This window comes from Mytilus galloprovincialis, chromosome 2 (genome assembly GCF_965363235.1).
Source record: "Mytilus galloprovincialis chromosome 2, xbMytGall1.hap1.1, whole genome shotgun sequence".
Taxonomy (NCBI): domain Eukaryota; kingdom Metazoa; phylum Mollusca; class Bivalvia; order Mytilida; family Mytilidae; genus Mytilus; species Mytilus galloprovincialis.
In genome coordinates, this window is record NC_134839.1 from 105,509,146 (window position 1) to 105,527,146 (window position 18,001).

An 18,001-nucleotide genomic window follows, 5' to 3' on the forward strand; every position below is an offset into this window, starting at 1 on the left:
CAACATTTTCATGAATTACTTCTTTTTTTAATGTTCGTATATAAAACATGAGTATCACAATTTCAGAAAATAAAGAAATATTCTTGTGTAGATCAATGGCCATGTTATGCCCTAGATTTAACGTTAGACGCATGTCATGAAGGAGTACTTGATATTTTTGTCGAGCTCATATGACTAAAATCTTTAGTTGAGAGATATTTTACTTATTTCGAAATCTTATCCACCTTTTCTTTTTTTAGAAATTTTGTTCAGTTTTGTCTATTGGTATGTGTTTACTAAACAGGGTTTCTAACAGAACAGAGGTTAATAACTATACATAACACCCCGAATAAGTTGTTATTTGTTATCTGAATTGAAACATTTTACATGATTTATTTATTAATGGAATGTAAAATCACCTGTACCATACAAATGTGTTTATGTCATTTTTTTTTTTATTTGCAGATTATGATGATGGCAGTTCAATAAAGAGCAAAGATTCATTGTTTTCTCTTTTTATAAGATGTTTACTACAAATGTTGGCTTTAGTTGCAGCTAATTTAATTTTCATATGTTTTAACAACAAAACTTTGGTTATCAAAACTAATTACGCAATAATCTTAAAAGACAGTATCCTGTTTATTATCAATATAAGCTTGTGTAGAAATATGGTAATATGATTTTGCTTTCGATAGAAGCCCAATCAAAAGTTACAATGTATTATGGAAATGCCATTATTTAAACGAAATAGATCAGTCAATACAATCCTTACAACGGGCTATATACAAATCCCTTCTTAAAGAACAACGTCTGATTTCTTTTATGAGTATAGATGTGGCATGATTGTTAATGTGATAAGCATTTACCAAAGATCAAAAACCTAAAGTGATAACAACAACACATTCCGACCTCAAGAGAAAAGATTCAAAACAGACAGCTATCTTGAGTATAAAAACATCAAACAATAAATAATTGAACAAAGCAGAACCAAGACAACAACTACCTTATTTGACTACAGGCTTTTCATTTGATACGAACACATTATGACATACTTAGGTTTTCATGAATATGTCAACAGTTGTTATCCTATTCGTTTGATGTGTTTAGGATTTTTATTTTTCCATTTGATTACGGACTTCAGAGTTCGGTATTTTTTGTTATTTTACTCTATTTTCAACCTTGGTCCATGGTGTGAAAAAAACCGTGACAAAAGTTAACTGTTTAACTTAATTTTAAAAAAAAGACTTTTTTTCTGCAGATTGATACTAATGTGAAAAGTAAAATCTCAAAAATATTAAACTCCGATGAAAATTCAAAACGGAAAGTTCCTAATCAAATGGCAAAATTAAATCTCAAACACTCCTAAAAAATGGACAACAACTGACATATTCCTGACTTGGTACAGGCATTTTAGAAATGTAGAAAATGGTGGATTAAACCTGGTTTTAAAGCTAGCTAACCCTCTCACTTGTATGTCAGTCGCATAAAATATCATTATATTGACAACGATGTGTGAACAAAACAAACAGACATATTATGTTAAAATGTGAAACATAAGGGTACAGCAGTCAACATTGTGTTATTATCTTAATCACTTTAAAAACAAACAAATATGTAAACAAACATATACCATGGCACAATAACGGGATGTTTAAGTACAGAACTACGTCATATGTTACAACGAAACACATAAAGTCAAATAGACAAATACACAAAGCATATTAGCAAAATATAAAGATAACAATACAAAAATTATCATAGGAAATTAACCCAATGACGAGATGAATAAGTGCAGAGCCACGTCATATTTAACAAGGAAACACTAAAAGGCATATTTATAAAACATATTAGCAAAACTGAAAGACAAGAATACAAAAATTTTCATAGAACAATAAGACAATGACGGGATGGATAAGTACAGAGCCACGTCAAATGGATTCCACCAAAAACAGACTAAAACAGTAAAAGTAATATTTAAAAAGACAATAAAAAGAATAATATAACAAGTTATTAAGATGATAAACATTACAAAGTGAATGAGTGATATGATTTTAATATCCACTTTCGTAAAGTATTTTTTATCATGAAGATCATGGTTTGATTAATAAAGTTTCTTTGTTGTATACATTTTATCATTATGATGTCATATTTTATTAGAGAAGCACGCTCCTCTGAGGAAACAGCACATGCATTGACTTCTATATCTTCCGATCAGAGACAATGTCGTAAGGACCCATTGCGTATTATCAATATACATTTGTTTACTCTAAATAAGACCCTTATTTAAAAAAAAAATCTTTTTACGGCCTCGTGGCCTTCAAATATCATCAAACAGCATAGGATGTGGTCGTTTACGCCAGATCCAACTTAGAAACATAATGCCAGGTCTAAACCTCAAACATGAAAATAAAACGCCCATATAAATATGTAGGACTCTAAAGTGCGATGGTACTCTAAAGTGCGATGGTCACGCTAAAGTGCGATGGTCTACGCTAAAGTACGATGGTGTATCACGCTAAAGTGCGATGGCTGTTCGTTCGCTAAAGTACGATGGTTTATCACGGTAAAGTGCGGTGGACTATAAGGGTAATGTTAAAGGGCTTAAAGTATTAAAGAACACGGATTTAAAAAATAGTCTTCTTGCGAAAGCTAGTACAAGGTTTTATGACACATTTGATAGGCTTTATAATTACCGGTAGTCTTAAGTGATCATTGTTTTAAATTAAGAAGAACGACCACGTAATAATTGCTAAAATGGTAATTTAGGTGTGACAAAAATCTATATATTCTGTATATGTTTTTTTTTTTTAAATTTAGGCCGGTATCACATATTTGGATAATTGGTGTAGCTTGCCGTTCACACCGTCTATCGCTAATGTGAACATCTCCTCTCAAAGTCGTCATTGTAAATTACAAATACAAAATTCGTTCTAATTTTTTAGCAGACAATTTATGATTTACTCATGGAAACATGACGTACCTTTATTTTACCGACTTTTACTTTTCAATAATTTAATTTTGGATGTAACACGTCTTCTGATTGGCTGACGTTATTTTGTTATGGGCCCATAGACATAATTTAGTCATGTGACCGTAACGTCATCAACGTTTTTTCATGGTTTTCTACGGTTTAAAACGGAATTTAGAATCAAATTATAAGAAATGACTGTAATATTTTTTCTGTCTATTCGAAATAACATAAAAAAATGTGGTGCACACTGTTAAATAACCCGCTACGCGCGTTATTCAGTGTGCACCAAATTTTTTATGTTATTACTTCATAGACAGAAAATATATTACAGTCATTCCTTAATTAAAATCAATATTTGAACGGGGACGGCAAAGTAAACTGCAACATAAACAATGATTTCAATGTATCCGTTAGCTTCAAATAGAAACAGGATAAAGGATATTTATGCGTATACTTTTGTATCTGTATAGTAAGATGGTCGACTGCAGAACAAAAGTTCCTCTTCTAGCACCGAAAAAAAAAACACATTTGCTTCAGCCGACTAAACACAGTTATCATGTTTAAATTGAGTAAGTCATGGACATTTGCTTTAAAGTTGTTAATCAAAAATTCTACATTTATCTTTCGGCATGTTCATTTTTTGTTTGTATAAAAGACTGTTCACGTCATAATCCATAGTACGTTTATTACGTCTATGCTTTCGCGGACCATCGCACTTTAGCGTGTGTAGGCATTGTACTTTAGCGTAGACCATCGTACTTCAGCGTGACCATCGTACTTTAGCGTCCCCATCGCACTTTAGAGTCCTACATCAATCAAAGCCCTACACATGTATATAGTACACGTGCACTTGTATAAGCTCGATTTCTATCCGACGCAGCTCAATTGTTTAAATACATCTAAACAGTACTATGAGCACGTAAGTATGATGTACTTGGATGGTAGTTGCATGCAAATTAGTCACTAATTGGTTATAAGTTAACAAAGTTCATATAATATGAACGTGTGAGTCAGATGCCAATTTTGAACATTAAGATAAAATATTCTTGTTACAAACGGCAGACATCTCGTCGGTTTTTATCATTTTTCATTTTCTTAAATTTCTTAAACATTGTTTGCCTCATATCCTCAAAATAATACCAGCAAGTAGATGCAAAACAAAGAAATCGACCTTATGCCAATGAATATCGATAAATCTATTAGCCTATTTATAATGAAAAAAAAAATAAGTGACTATTGAAAATTGGATTGATATAGAAATTCTATATAAAAAAATAATCTCCTTTTAAAGTATATAGTTGAGTGTTCATCAATCAATCAAAGCCCTACACATGTATATAGTACACGTGCACTTGTATAAGCTCGATTTCTATCCGACGCAGCTCAATTGTTTAAATACATCTAAACAGTACTATGAGCACGTAAGTATGATGTACTTGGATGGTAGTTGCATGCAAATTAGTCACTAATTGGTTATAAGTTAACAAAGTATGATTAGTGTATTAAGCTGTCGTAGTATTATCTATGTACAATTTGTCTTACAAAGCAAGTTTAAGACGAATCCCATTCTATAATAGTTTGTCCAAAATATAAGGAACATAGAGAGAAATACGTAAAAACCTATTTTCGGTGTAGACTGGGTGTTTAAAGAATTTAATGAACTTTTGAATATCAATAAGTGAACTTATTTAGGAAAATGTGTTTTTTCTGCATTTAAAATCAGAGACAATGTTATCGCATTATCATTATCCGTCTGTTTTCGTGATTACTTTGAAATGTTATGTTCATACTGATAAAATGTACAGTGCAAGATAAGGCAGCATTTGAAATAGTTGATTGCATATTTGCACCAACTTCGCTTCTACGATATAAGTTTGTTGACGTAAAGAAATACCATTGATTGAAATATTTTTCATAGTTTTTAGGACTACGATTAGAAAATCAAAACCGTAAACGTTTTCACAATTATATTTACGTGTTGGCTGTTTTTACAAATTACTATGAAATTGGTATAATGCTTTATTTATTCGTTAAAGCTTCAAAAACAAGGATATGATAATAAAAAGTAAAATCACAAAAATACTGATCTCAGAGGAAAATCAATTCGGAAAGTCTATAATCACATGGCAAAATCAAATAACAAAACGCATCAAAAACGAATGGACAAGAACTGTCATATTCCTGACTTGGTACAGGCATTTTCAAATGTAGAAAATGGTGGATTGAACCTGGCTTTTTAGCTAGCTAAACCTCTCACTTGTATGACAGTCGCATCAAATTCCCTTTCGTTCATACTGCAGTATCACCTGCCCAGTAGTCGGCACTTCTGTGTTGACATGAGTTATCATTGATATGGTCATAATTATAAATTTATCTGTTTACAAACTTAAAATTTTTCAAATACTAAGACTTTTCTACCTCAGGTATAGATTACTGTAAGCTTTAGCAAAACGTTTAGGAATGTTTAGTTCTAAATGCTCTTCAACTTCGTACTTAATTTGGCTTCTTAAGCTTTTTGGGATTCGAACATCACTAGTGGGTCTTTTGTAGACGTTCATACTGCATCTTGCTATTAATGATGTTCCTTTCATTCTTACTGTAGCTTGCTATTAATGATTAATGATTGTGGCTTCTACAATAGGGTACAGAAAACCTACAGGGATGTTTTTATAAAACAAATATTTGTTCTTTAATTCAAATCATATTTTGTATTGATTTTCGTTATCATAAAAAAATTGACTAAATGTGCCGGATCTCAATATTGACGACTCTTGATTGCACCTGTGCTGGTTAACCGTTCTTATTTAATCCGGCTGGCAAAGTTATTACTGATAATCTAAACCTATAAAAAAAAAGATGTGGTATGATTGCCAATGAGACAACTCTCTACTAGGGACCAAATGACACAGTAATTAACAACTAAAGGTCACCGTACGGCCGTCAACAATGAGCAAAGCACATACCGCATTGTCAGATATAAAAGGCCTCGAAATGACAAATGTAAAACAATTCAAACGAGAAAACTAATCATTTATCTACAAAAAATGAAAACCAAATATGTAACACATCAGCAAACGACAACTACTGAATTACAGAATTCTGACTTGGAACAGGCACATATATACAGAATGTGGCGGGGTTAAATCCCAACCCTCACCCTAACCTAGGACAGTGGTGTGACAGTACAACATAACAACGAAATATGAAAATCAGCTGAAAAAGACTTAAGGATGTACTAAGGTGAGGTTTTGGAATTTGTGTCAAATGTTCTGACTCCTTGGTGTTTTTCCATACAACCTGTAAAATATTTTGCCCCATAACACCCATTTATTTTTTCATATAAGACTAAATAGCTCATGAAAAGTCATTTACCAAAATTTTAGAAGATTCTTGATTTTTTTTCTTTTGTTTTGAGACTCAAATAATACCAATGCAAATATAAGGTAAAAGTCCGAGTAAGCCTTTTCCCGCCATATTTTAAATCTCAAATATCTCGAAAAAGAGGTCCATGACCTATCAATATTTTTAGCTTATTTTCTATCCTTAACGAATGCTTTACCAGCTAATACTATCAATTTTAAATTCTTAATTTTATAATTTTTACCTAACCTCACCTAAGTACATCCTTAACTCATCAGATGGATACAAACATAAATACATCTAACAAAAACACAGAGTGGATAATAACACTTGGCAGCGAAATGTGTTTTGACGGGCACGAGATATCGTGATCCTTAAGCCATCAATTGGAAAAACAAGTTCAAAATACAGATGTTTTCCGTAGAGTATTATGCCAGGCAATTGGTTAAACGCGAAAAAGAAGACGAAGATATTGAGTTAAGCCGTTCCAATTGACATTTTATAGTGTGTCTTTTGATGTTGTGATGTTACTTATTCAGATAGGAGAGAAGGTTTGGTACCATTAAAACGTTTAAGCCCGCTGCAATTGTTTCCACTTGTCTTATGTCAAAAATCTGATGTTCAGTAGTTGTAGTTTGTTTATAAGTTTTTCTCGGTTTCTCATGTTTTGTATAGATTAGACCGTTGGTTTTCCCGTTTGAATTGTATTACACTGGTAATTTTTGGGGCCCTTTATAGCTTGCTGTTTGGTGTGAGCCAAGGATCCGTACGTTGACCTATAATGGTTTACTTTTATAGATAAATTGTATCTTGGATTGAGAGTTGTCTCATTGGCACTCATACCTTATACCTTCTCATATCTATGTTATGTGTTTAATACAAATCAGAATTATTGAATTCCTTAATTCGGTCTGTTAATAACATATTGCATCAATATTTAAAGACCAAAAATAGTCCACACCTGTCCTACCACCATGACAAATATGACGTTGTCCTCGCAGATAAAGCCCAAAGCAATATCGGTTTTACGTGATAGATATTTAAAGGCAACAGTAACATACCGCTGTTCAGGAGTTGAATTGATTAAGAGGAAATAAATCCGGGTTACAAATTAAAACCGATGGGAACACATCAACTAAAACAGAAAAAAACAACGGAACAACAAAAACACAAAACTGCAAAGAAAACAAACGCCACCATACATATATCAAAGAGCTGAAGAGCTCTGAGGGAAAAGACGGCCATTGTTTCAATTTTTAGGGGGGGGCTATATCTTTTGATAGTCTACATACAAAGAATGAGCAAAAGAACAGCTAGAACATATAGAAAGGCTGACAATAATGAAACTAATTGTTGTTTATTGTTATTTCATTTCCTTAGGCAAGAATTCATCATAGAGACAATTTGGACCAATGAGATCTGCACCTTCTAAATCAAAACATTTGATTAAAGTTGGGAGTTAATTCAATTGAATTTAACAACTACTACAATATATTTTAGAATTTTAATTATGTACAACTGAACGGCAGGCTAAGACCATTCTCAATTTTTTGTGACAGTATTCTCAAGAAAGTGAGGACTGAAAAATCTATTCAGTTTTAATTTTCCATTGATAATGTTCCCAGTTACAACTCTCATCACAGGGATACATGTACTTATAAAATCAAATATGATTGATATAAGCTGTGTGAAGTTTGTTTCCAGATCCCACATTTTGATATATCTGTAAAATTCATGAATAAATAGCTTTAAACTACAAAAAGCAATATTTAAAAAAAAAATTAAAAAAAATGACCACTACAATAATTATGTTGGTACGCAAAATTATTTTTTAATTGATGACTACTTATCATATATATACTTAATGTGACATTTTTAGTGTTCAGATACATTAACTTTCATTTTAGTGGGTAATTCTCATCAATTGAGGTGCTCCTTAATTGGAGAAAATTCTAAAAACATAACTTTAAAGAAAGAATGAAAACTGCAGTTGCTCTGTCCAATCTCAATAGGTATAAACTACAAAAAGCAACATTTTATTTTTTTTTATTTTATTTAACCATTTCAATAATTATGTTGGTACACAGAACTTTTTTTATATAGAAGACTACTTATCATATACTAAATGTCACATTTTAAGTGTTCAGAAACATTTACTTTGATTTTAGTGTATATAATTACTCATCAATTGAGGTGCTCCTGAATTGGAGGAAGATTCTAAAAACAGAACTTTACAGAAACAATGAAAACTGTCGTTTCTCTCCCCAATCTCATGTATCCCCATTGACATTGTTTACCGCGAAAGTTGACCTACAAATTATCTGATTATAGCCTCAGATTAAAGCATTGCATGTTGGTGTGTAAATCATCTACACTACAGCAAACATTATTAGGTTTACATTTAACAAATACGGATTTTGAATTAGAATACAAATACTGTGAATGATTTTTAAAATGAATAAAGGATATCCCTGTGTAGTATGGCATTCCAACAATGACGTCACTTGGTTAGATATATTTAGAATATTTCGTAATACTGATTTTTCCGGACTGTAAAAGAAACGTATATAGTGTAAGGGAAAGCTCAATATACGATAATTTCACGAGAAACAGAAGGGAAAAGTGTAAAAAATGTATTTAAAGTCAATCTGTTCTCCTTGTCATCAATTTCAGTATGACATTTTGAGGGGGTTTCCAAACTATCAAAACAAAATGATTGACGTGAGGGAATGATACTCTGGCCAACCCCATTAGGGAATTGACGGCTTGACGCCGTCTTTCCCCAAAAAGGACTATTTGAAACAGGACATTTTAAGAGAAAACGGTGCGTTGAAACTGGTTTTACTACTATCAAAACCTCCCCCTTATTTGACAATGTCAAAATATACCGCTATAATGACAACACTATGTGACAGGAATACAGTATAAACAAATGTAAGAAAACTCGGCACAGTGAAATACATAAATAATATTATAGTGCATTACAACAAATAAACCGCAGAATTACAACGGAGATATCCCATGAATGAACCCCATGTCAGCAGAGGACACCCCAGACTGTGAATCAAATGAATGAATCAACTCAACAAAAAGTGACGTGTTTTGTGCTTATATATCATCACAGGTAATCTTGAAATTCATACAATTATATGGAACGAGATAAAAAAAATCACTAATATTTTGACAATAACTATCATTGTTATGACGGTCTTGAAAGGCTATGATTTCAAATTAATGCCGTGAAGACGTCATAATTGTTTTGACTGACACAATACATTATTCGTGGACTATATATTACTCGACTATACTGAAAAATAAGACTTATGTGAAATGAAGCGAAAATACAGAATTCAAATCACAAACGATCAGACATAACACAATACCCAACCGTACTTACAAAAGAAACATCATAGCGCAATACATGAAATGGGGGGTTAGATGTTTAAATAACGATACGAACTGAATCTTCCTTCAGAGTTCGAAGTTAATGTTAAAACTACCTTTTTCTAGAGATGCCGTGATTCCGTTGTGGATAATAAGGAAAATTTCTGTACCAAGTCAGAAATATGACAGTTATTAATTATTCGTTTGATGTGTTTGAGCTATTGATTTTGCCATTTGATTAGGGACTTTCCGTTTTTAATTTTCCTGTTTTTTTTGTGATTTTACATTTTAGAGAATATAAAATATAAGACTCTTTCCTCTTGTAGTTGTATTTAAACATTTGACTTTTCTACACTTTACAAAAGCATCCCCAATTCCAAACAATAAGACACATCTTTGAAAGAGTAGATCGTGCTTTATAAAATAAAATAACCAGCGTAGATACAAGTATCTTATCTATGTGAAGGATAAATCGTACTTTGTAATAAAAAACACCACTCTAATTAAAAAAAAAATCTCTGAAACTGACATTAATAAGAAGCTTGTTTTCTAAATTGACAACAGATTGTTACATTGGGGGACGTGTTTTTAGCGAACAATCGGGATTGCTATAGTTCTTTTCTTTTCGACTTGTTCCTTTCTTCATATTAGGAACTTCTTTGGAAGAAAGAAAAACAGTTATCATTATCCTTTAACTTCACTAACCGCTCTATTGAGGATGTTCTCTAACTAAATAATTCAGATTTGGTGACATGTTGAACGCATCTCTCCCATTGAACCTGAGAAAAATAATACAACAGATACAGCTATGTATGCCTCATATCCTAGAAATATCTAGAAATTGTTTACGGAGTATATATCTCCCAGTTGATACTATATGCCAGGGCTTGTAGTTCCTAACAAGATTTGCTTGATAGAGGATTGCTGCTCACAAGGAAGCTATTACACAAAGAGTTCCCAGTGTTGGTCATTCCTTAGTAAATTTCCCGGACACATCTCTAGTTGGTTGGTCGTTATAGAATATATGTTCACTGATATAATTCTATAAAACTACAACCCCGTCCCCTTTTCCCCGAATGTGACTTACCTAGTTAGACTTATCACAAAGTGTGTACTTACATGAGCAAGACAACTGGTGTTACATGTGGAGCAGGATCTGGTCACCCTTCCAGAGCACCTGGGGTCACCCCTGGTTTTTTGTGGTGTTCGATTTGCTCAGTCTTTTGTTTTCTTTTGTGTATTGTAGTTTGTCTGTTTAATTGTTCTGTTGATTTTTTCAGCCATCTTTTTCGTGTTTTACCTTGACATTGTACGTTAATTTTTGACTTATGAGTTTGAATATCCGGCTTTGATATCTCTTTCAGATGAGCGGACATCTTAAAAAAAAATGAGTTGTATCCCACTAGGGATGAGAATAAGTTTGGAAGAAAATCAAATTGATTGATTGAACAGGATGCAGCCTGGAACGTTATAATTGGTCATTGCAACTTTAAGTTTTAATTAAAACAATTCCTTTATGTTTATGTATATATCTATAATACTAAAATAACGAGGCCCAATTTATCAGCCGTCATCACGTAAAAACGACGAATCAAAGAATTCAACTTTATATTTAACTAATATAGTACAAAGGTGTAGATTAAAAATTACACCACTCCAGGCCCTTTTTTTCCACGTAATTAATATTGCCAATAATTAAGAAGTTCCGGGTCGAGTCCGATACCGATACCAATAGTATATTCACCTGTTACCTATTACCTTATCTGTACGTTCCGCATCTGACAGGCGCACCACCCAACGGTGTTTTCAGGATTAATATGCTATATACACTGGTCATAATCACAGGGTTGACACTACTAAATTGTCAAATTGTTACCTATTGTAGTATTTTAATCAGTAAGACTTTCTAAGATTACAATAGGAATACTAAAAATATGTGACTAAAAATAAGGCATATAGGTACAGTTTTCAATTTGTTAGCGGGTATGACGTAAAACAGCGAATCAAAGAATTCAACTTTATTTATAACTAATATATGACAATGCTGTTGATTAAAAAATACTCCATTCCAGGACCTTTTGTTTTTCAAATAATTAATATTACCAATAATTGATAAGTTCCAGTTCGACGGGTTCAAACAGAAAGATTTGAAAGCAGAGAAAACTGTGTATCTTATAATCGGCATGACTTTATCAGATGACAATACTAATACTAAAATAAGGCTTGCGCATAGTTATATACTTTAATTCAGTCACGGATCCGCGATATCACGGGTGTGTTCTAGTATATATATATATTAAAACTGAATTAATACAAAATTAAAACAAAATGTGCGTCCGAATTACTGACGTAATAGAAACATTACATTTCCAGTCTCTTCGTGACTCTCAAATTATAAAATCGTGTGAGTTTCAACTAAATATATTGATTCGATTAATAAACACGCTTATGTTACAATATATTTACTGGGTTCTTACGTGTAATTAATATTTCACACTCAAATATGATTATAGTTTTATTTTTTAAATCCCACTTAATCCACAAATTTGTGATAAATCCGTGTAAATGTCAAAGGTTGACGCACGTCTTCGATTATATATAAATTGTATACAAATTACGTCGTGTGATATGATTGACAACGAGGGCACTACCCTAAAACCCTTTTCCACTATATTGACACCGATGGACGACTTCAAACTCTAATTTATGACAAATGTAATGATTTCAACCGACATGTTTGTCAACTTCATATTTCTCGGCATTAACATATTTTCTGTCTCGTACGACGTTTACATAGTTACACTTATACATGTGTGCACTATACGTATTTCATTAAAGGGTAATGCTACATACAAAACAAAATTCATTATAGTTCTGAGGAGGAACGACTGAAATCGTCACTACATAAGTGGTATGCATACTAACCATAACGAATGTGTAGCCCATTACGATATGGCTGTGTCTCAACTCACAGGCGACAGGATTTCGCAGTCTTATGTATTCAGATTCCCAATTATACTAGTCAACAAAAGAAACGATCAAAGACAATGTATAATGACATTCGATACACTTTACCAAGCTAAATAATTGACCAATTGATCTAATATTTGCAGAGTGTTATTTTCTTATCACAATTTTCTTTTTATTTCAAAAGTCTTTTGTTTCACCAAAATATAAAAAAAATCGATATCAGAATTTAAAAATTTAAACTTAAATTGCTTAACATTTTAAATGCCTTTGAAGAATTTTGAATACTTAATTCTCATCTTCGAAATTAATTGCCGACTTTTGTAATATTTTCCGAAAAAGATAAATTTGCCCCTGTGTTCAATAACACGATATTTTCTCAATTTCAAATTTGGTCAGATTCTTTTAATCACATGCATTTGCGCAAATGAATGTTTTCATTGGATAATCTAACTTTTCCTGCATGTCTTTTATATTTCATTAAGAATTTAAGCATGGATGCAATTTGGTTATTCCTCGTTGCTGGTTAATCTAATAAACTGTCGAAATTCGTTATATAATTCAACATCATACAAGTAAATGTGATTTTCGGCAGGAATATTCTATTACAGATAATATTGTGTCGGTGTGTTTTGCATTGTCGTTTATTTATTTTTTTTTTTTTTTGGTTTACTTCGGTGTTTCTGTTGTTTTGTTGTCGAAATGTACTTTATTCCTGTCATGTTAATTATGGTGTCATTTTAGTGTTATATCCAACATTGACATAAAAGTGCGAAGTTTGGCTAACCACAAAACCAGGTTTAACCCACCATTTTTTTCTTAAAAAGTAAAATCACAAAAATACTGAACACAGAGGAAAATCATATCGGAAAGTCCCTTATCATGGCAAAATTCAAATGACAAAACACATTAAAATGTCCTGTACCAAGTCAGGAAAATGGCCATTGTTATATCATAGTTCGTTTCTGTGTGTGTTACATTTTAATGTTGTGTTTCTGTTGTGTCGTTCCTTTCTTATATTTGATGTGTTTCCCTCAGTTTTAGTTTGTAACCAGGATTTGTTGGGGTTTTTTTCTCAATCGATTTATGAATTTTGAACAGTGGTATACTGCTGTTGCCTTTATTTACCTTTAAAAAATTTGAATATCGAAATCTTAGAAACAGAAATTTTATTGTGCCTTCAATTGTAGATTTTGAAAAGGTATTTAACACTCTATGCCAAGATGGTGTTATCAGATTATTACATGGCATTTTTCATATCGCATGTATTATCAGCCCTCGGTCAATATCAGCCCAAGAGCCGCATGAAAATGACATGTTATGATCTTTTTATCATATGCTTCAACAGTAGAGAAAAATAACAGATTCATATATTGATCCTTTTACGTGGTTCCCGAAAAGAAGTTGAAAGAGTAAAAAGTTCACGGACGTCGGACCCAAAATTTGATACATTCAATATGAAATCTTTCTATAATATGCCTCAACAGAGAAAAAAAAAACCACATTATAATATGGACGAATCTACAAAAAAATAATTCAACAATATACATAATGAACATTGTTTGGAAAAGTCAACTTTTTTAAAGTAACTTTCTAAATTATGTTTCAGAAAAACTTAAAAAATGCATTTATTTAATTTTTTTTTTTTTTTTTTTTTTTTTATTTTATTTAATTATTTTACTCAATATACTTTCCAGTATTCAAATAATTGTTTTGTACACTACTTTGTAATGTTCTTCACTGAAAACGTAGCATTGAGGTGTATTTTCCGGAATTTGCCGAGTTTCACCGGAATGCCATGTGATAACGTTACGGAAAGGCATGTGATAACAATCGAAGCATGTGATAAACTTTTCATATCAGCCCGCTAAGCACCAATTCGAAAAATATGGAAAATACTTTAATTTAATGCTATTATCATACGGTAAAAATCATTTGTTATTTAGTCTAAGTATATGATAAGTATAGATTATAACATGGCATTTTTCATATCAAACCCTTTATCGGCCCAAGGTTGTGATATCAGCCCAAGAGCCGCAGGCTCGAGGGCTGATATCATGAACGAGGGCCGATAAAGGGTCTGATATGAAAAATGACATGTAATTATCTTTTTATCATATACTTCAGCAGAAGATATACAGACAAGAACTATTAGAATTCAATTTTGTTTGTCTTTGCACTTTCAGAAAATATTTACAGACAACCAAAACAAATTCTTTACTTTAATTGTTTTATTGATATAGCAAGCATTTTATTTGTTTTGTCACAACAATTATCATGTTCTTCAATAATATTGTCACCTCATTTATGTCTTTCAAAACATGTCAAACTTAATTCATTTTTGCTCCTCAACTATTTCGGGAAAAATCTTATCACTTGCCGTTTTCCGCGTTCTGTTGTCGTTTCAAATTTCCGGAAATGCACGAAGTTGCGTGTGATAAACGTCACGGAAATTAACGGAAAGGCATGTGATAACATTCCAGAAGCAGTCAATAAAGGTACCTTTATCAGCCCGCTATGGAAATTCTTAAGAATCTGGTCAATAAACCTAGTAATCCTTTCATAGCCTTTTGATATTTTCAAATGTTATTGAACTGTAAAATTTTAGTAATATTTTATACAAGTATATGATAAATTGTTTTATTATTGATTGTTTCGGCTATCATAAGAGTGAATTTGCTTTTGTTCTCGTTTAAATGAAACTTATGCAACTGATTACCGTATCTAAAAGATTAAATTATTATGCACAAATACTGCCACAAGTTTAAATATTCGTAGCAAATAACCAACAAGTGACCGTCTGCGAAACTACTTTAAAAGTTACAAGGCGCAAAAGGTGGTATAATTTTTATCAATATTACAACACTCGGTTATAACATACTAGAATTTGACGCTCGAGAAAAGAATTTAAGGCAGTTCTCGGAGTTCAGTTTTTTGTGATTTTCCTTTTTTCATGTACACAACTAAATTAATTGCCAAAGTAAAATATTCAATAATATGATAAGGAAGGATTTGTATAGTAATATATACAAATCCTTGATATAAGTTTATACAAAATGTATTGTTAAGCCATGATTATTTTTATTCATACCATGGATTGTATAAATTCACAAGGGGTGTTGCATGTTTTTATGTACTTAAAAATTCTTACAGAAGCTGTGAATGGAAAACGTTAAATAAATAAATGCTACAGATTAAAAGTTGAACGTGAACAGACCAGGAGGAAGGAAGAAAATCAGAGCCGTCTACATTATACTGATTAGATCGAAAACTGTAAAAAGAAAAATCGTAGTATGTTTCAGATTTTGCTTTTTGTCGTGACAAATAATGGATTATTTATGTTCATACTAGACTATCATTTAATGACAGTATACTGCAAGGTAGTAAAATGTTACTTTAAAGTTTTTAATAAAATTCCAATATGATCCACTATAAAAACAATTTGATATCAAGTGAGAGAACATGAAAATAGAGAAGCCGTATACCAAACCAAGTCAATATTCAGGGTATGATGCGAGTAGAACATAGTAACAACAATGAAGGATAACAAAAAATATTTAAGCTTTATAGGCCTAACTAACATAAAACCAGAAATTGTGTCTGGTGCTGCTCCGATCGATAGGTTTTACATCATGTTCCTAATGCAGCACCTATACATTGAACCAAAGCAGTGCCGAAATAATGTTTGATAGTACTACGTTTGCCCATCTTTTTTTCCAACAATGGGCAAACGTTTGAATTGCATTTATAACGTTAAACGTTGGGCCAATTTGAACATTCATGTTGGGTCACTGTTCTACCAAAGAACTGATGTCTTCCTGGGGCCAGTATCTTTTGAATAGCTATTTTTTATGTCTAGACATATGCATGTTTCATTTAACCGTCAAATTAAACGATATGCCCGGGCTTGTATTCCCTATCATGATTTAATTGAAAGAGGATTGCTACTCACAAGTAAGCTATTAAACCAAGGTGAAGTTGAAATCATCCCTTCGTAAAGTGTACGAACGCCATCACGAGTTGGTTAACCGTTATGGAATAACCGTTTCACAGAATATCCAATTTCGGTTCGCTGTAAGAATACGGTATATTTGTGTCTGAGCTTTTGGATTTTTGATTAGGGACTTCATTTCCGTTTTGAATTTTTCTCGGTGTTCAGTAATTTTGTGATTCTATTTTTTATAGTACCATGATCTACCATGAGTTATTTGACTGGTCCGACAATGTTAGCCGCATTTATCATTCATTATGGGAGCTGTTCACTGCCGGACTGAGATCAGATGGACACTGCTCAACACCTATGACCGAGTACCAAGACAATTATGTGTGTTTCACGAGTCTAAATATAATAATAATAAACCCCCCTTTTTTTGACGATCAATGCATTTGAATGGGGACATGCAGTTGGAAACCCCCTCCCCCTTTTTTGTCCTGGGTTAGAGGAATCCCCTTTTTTAAATGGCTGAAGACGCCCCGGACTTTTACCAAATATCAAAATGTTAAACTTTTTAAATTTAATAATCATAAAAATTTATGAATATTAATGAGGATAATTAAGAAAGGAAAAGAATTTTATTAATGTAATCATGAACCTAGAAAGGGCATCCTTTTGCAACAATATTATGAACATAAAATAAAAAACAAGAATGTGTCCAAAGTACACGGATGTCCCACTCGCACTATCCTTTGCCATGTTCCATGGACCGTGAAATTGGGTAATAATCTAATTTGGCATTAAAATTAGAAAGATTATACTATAGGGAACATATGTACTAAGTTTCAAGTTGATTGGACTTCAATTTTATCAAAAACTACCTTGGCCCAGAGGCGGATTTAGGGGGGGGCAGGGGGCCCGGGCCCCCCTTTTTGGGAAAAAATTTGGTTGCTTATATAGGGAATCATTGAAGCGTGACTGGAGCGGGCCCCCTCTTAGGTCAGTCAGTGGGCCCCCACTTATGTAAATTTCTGGATCCGCAACTGCCTTGGCCAAAAACTTTAACCTGAAACTCCCACTTTCATTTTATATGTTTAGTGGACCGTGAAATTGGGGGTCAAAAGTCTAATTTGGCTTTAAAATTAAAAATATTATATCATAAGCAACAAGTTTACTAAGTTTCAAGTTGATTGGACTTCAGCTTCATCAAAAACTGCCTTGACCAAAAACTTTAACCTGAAACTCCCACTTTCATTTTCTATGTTCAGTGGACGGTGAAATTGGGGTCAAAAGTCTAATTTGGCTTAAAATTAGAAAGATCATATCATAAGCAACAAGTGTACTAAGTTTCAAGTTGATTGGACTTCAGCTTCATCAAAAACTACCTTGACCAAAAACTTTAACCT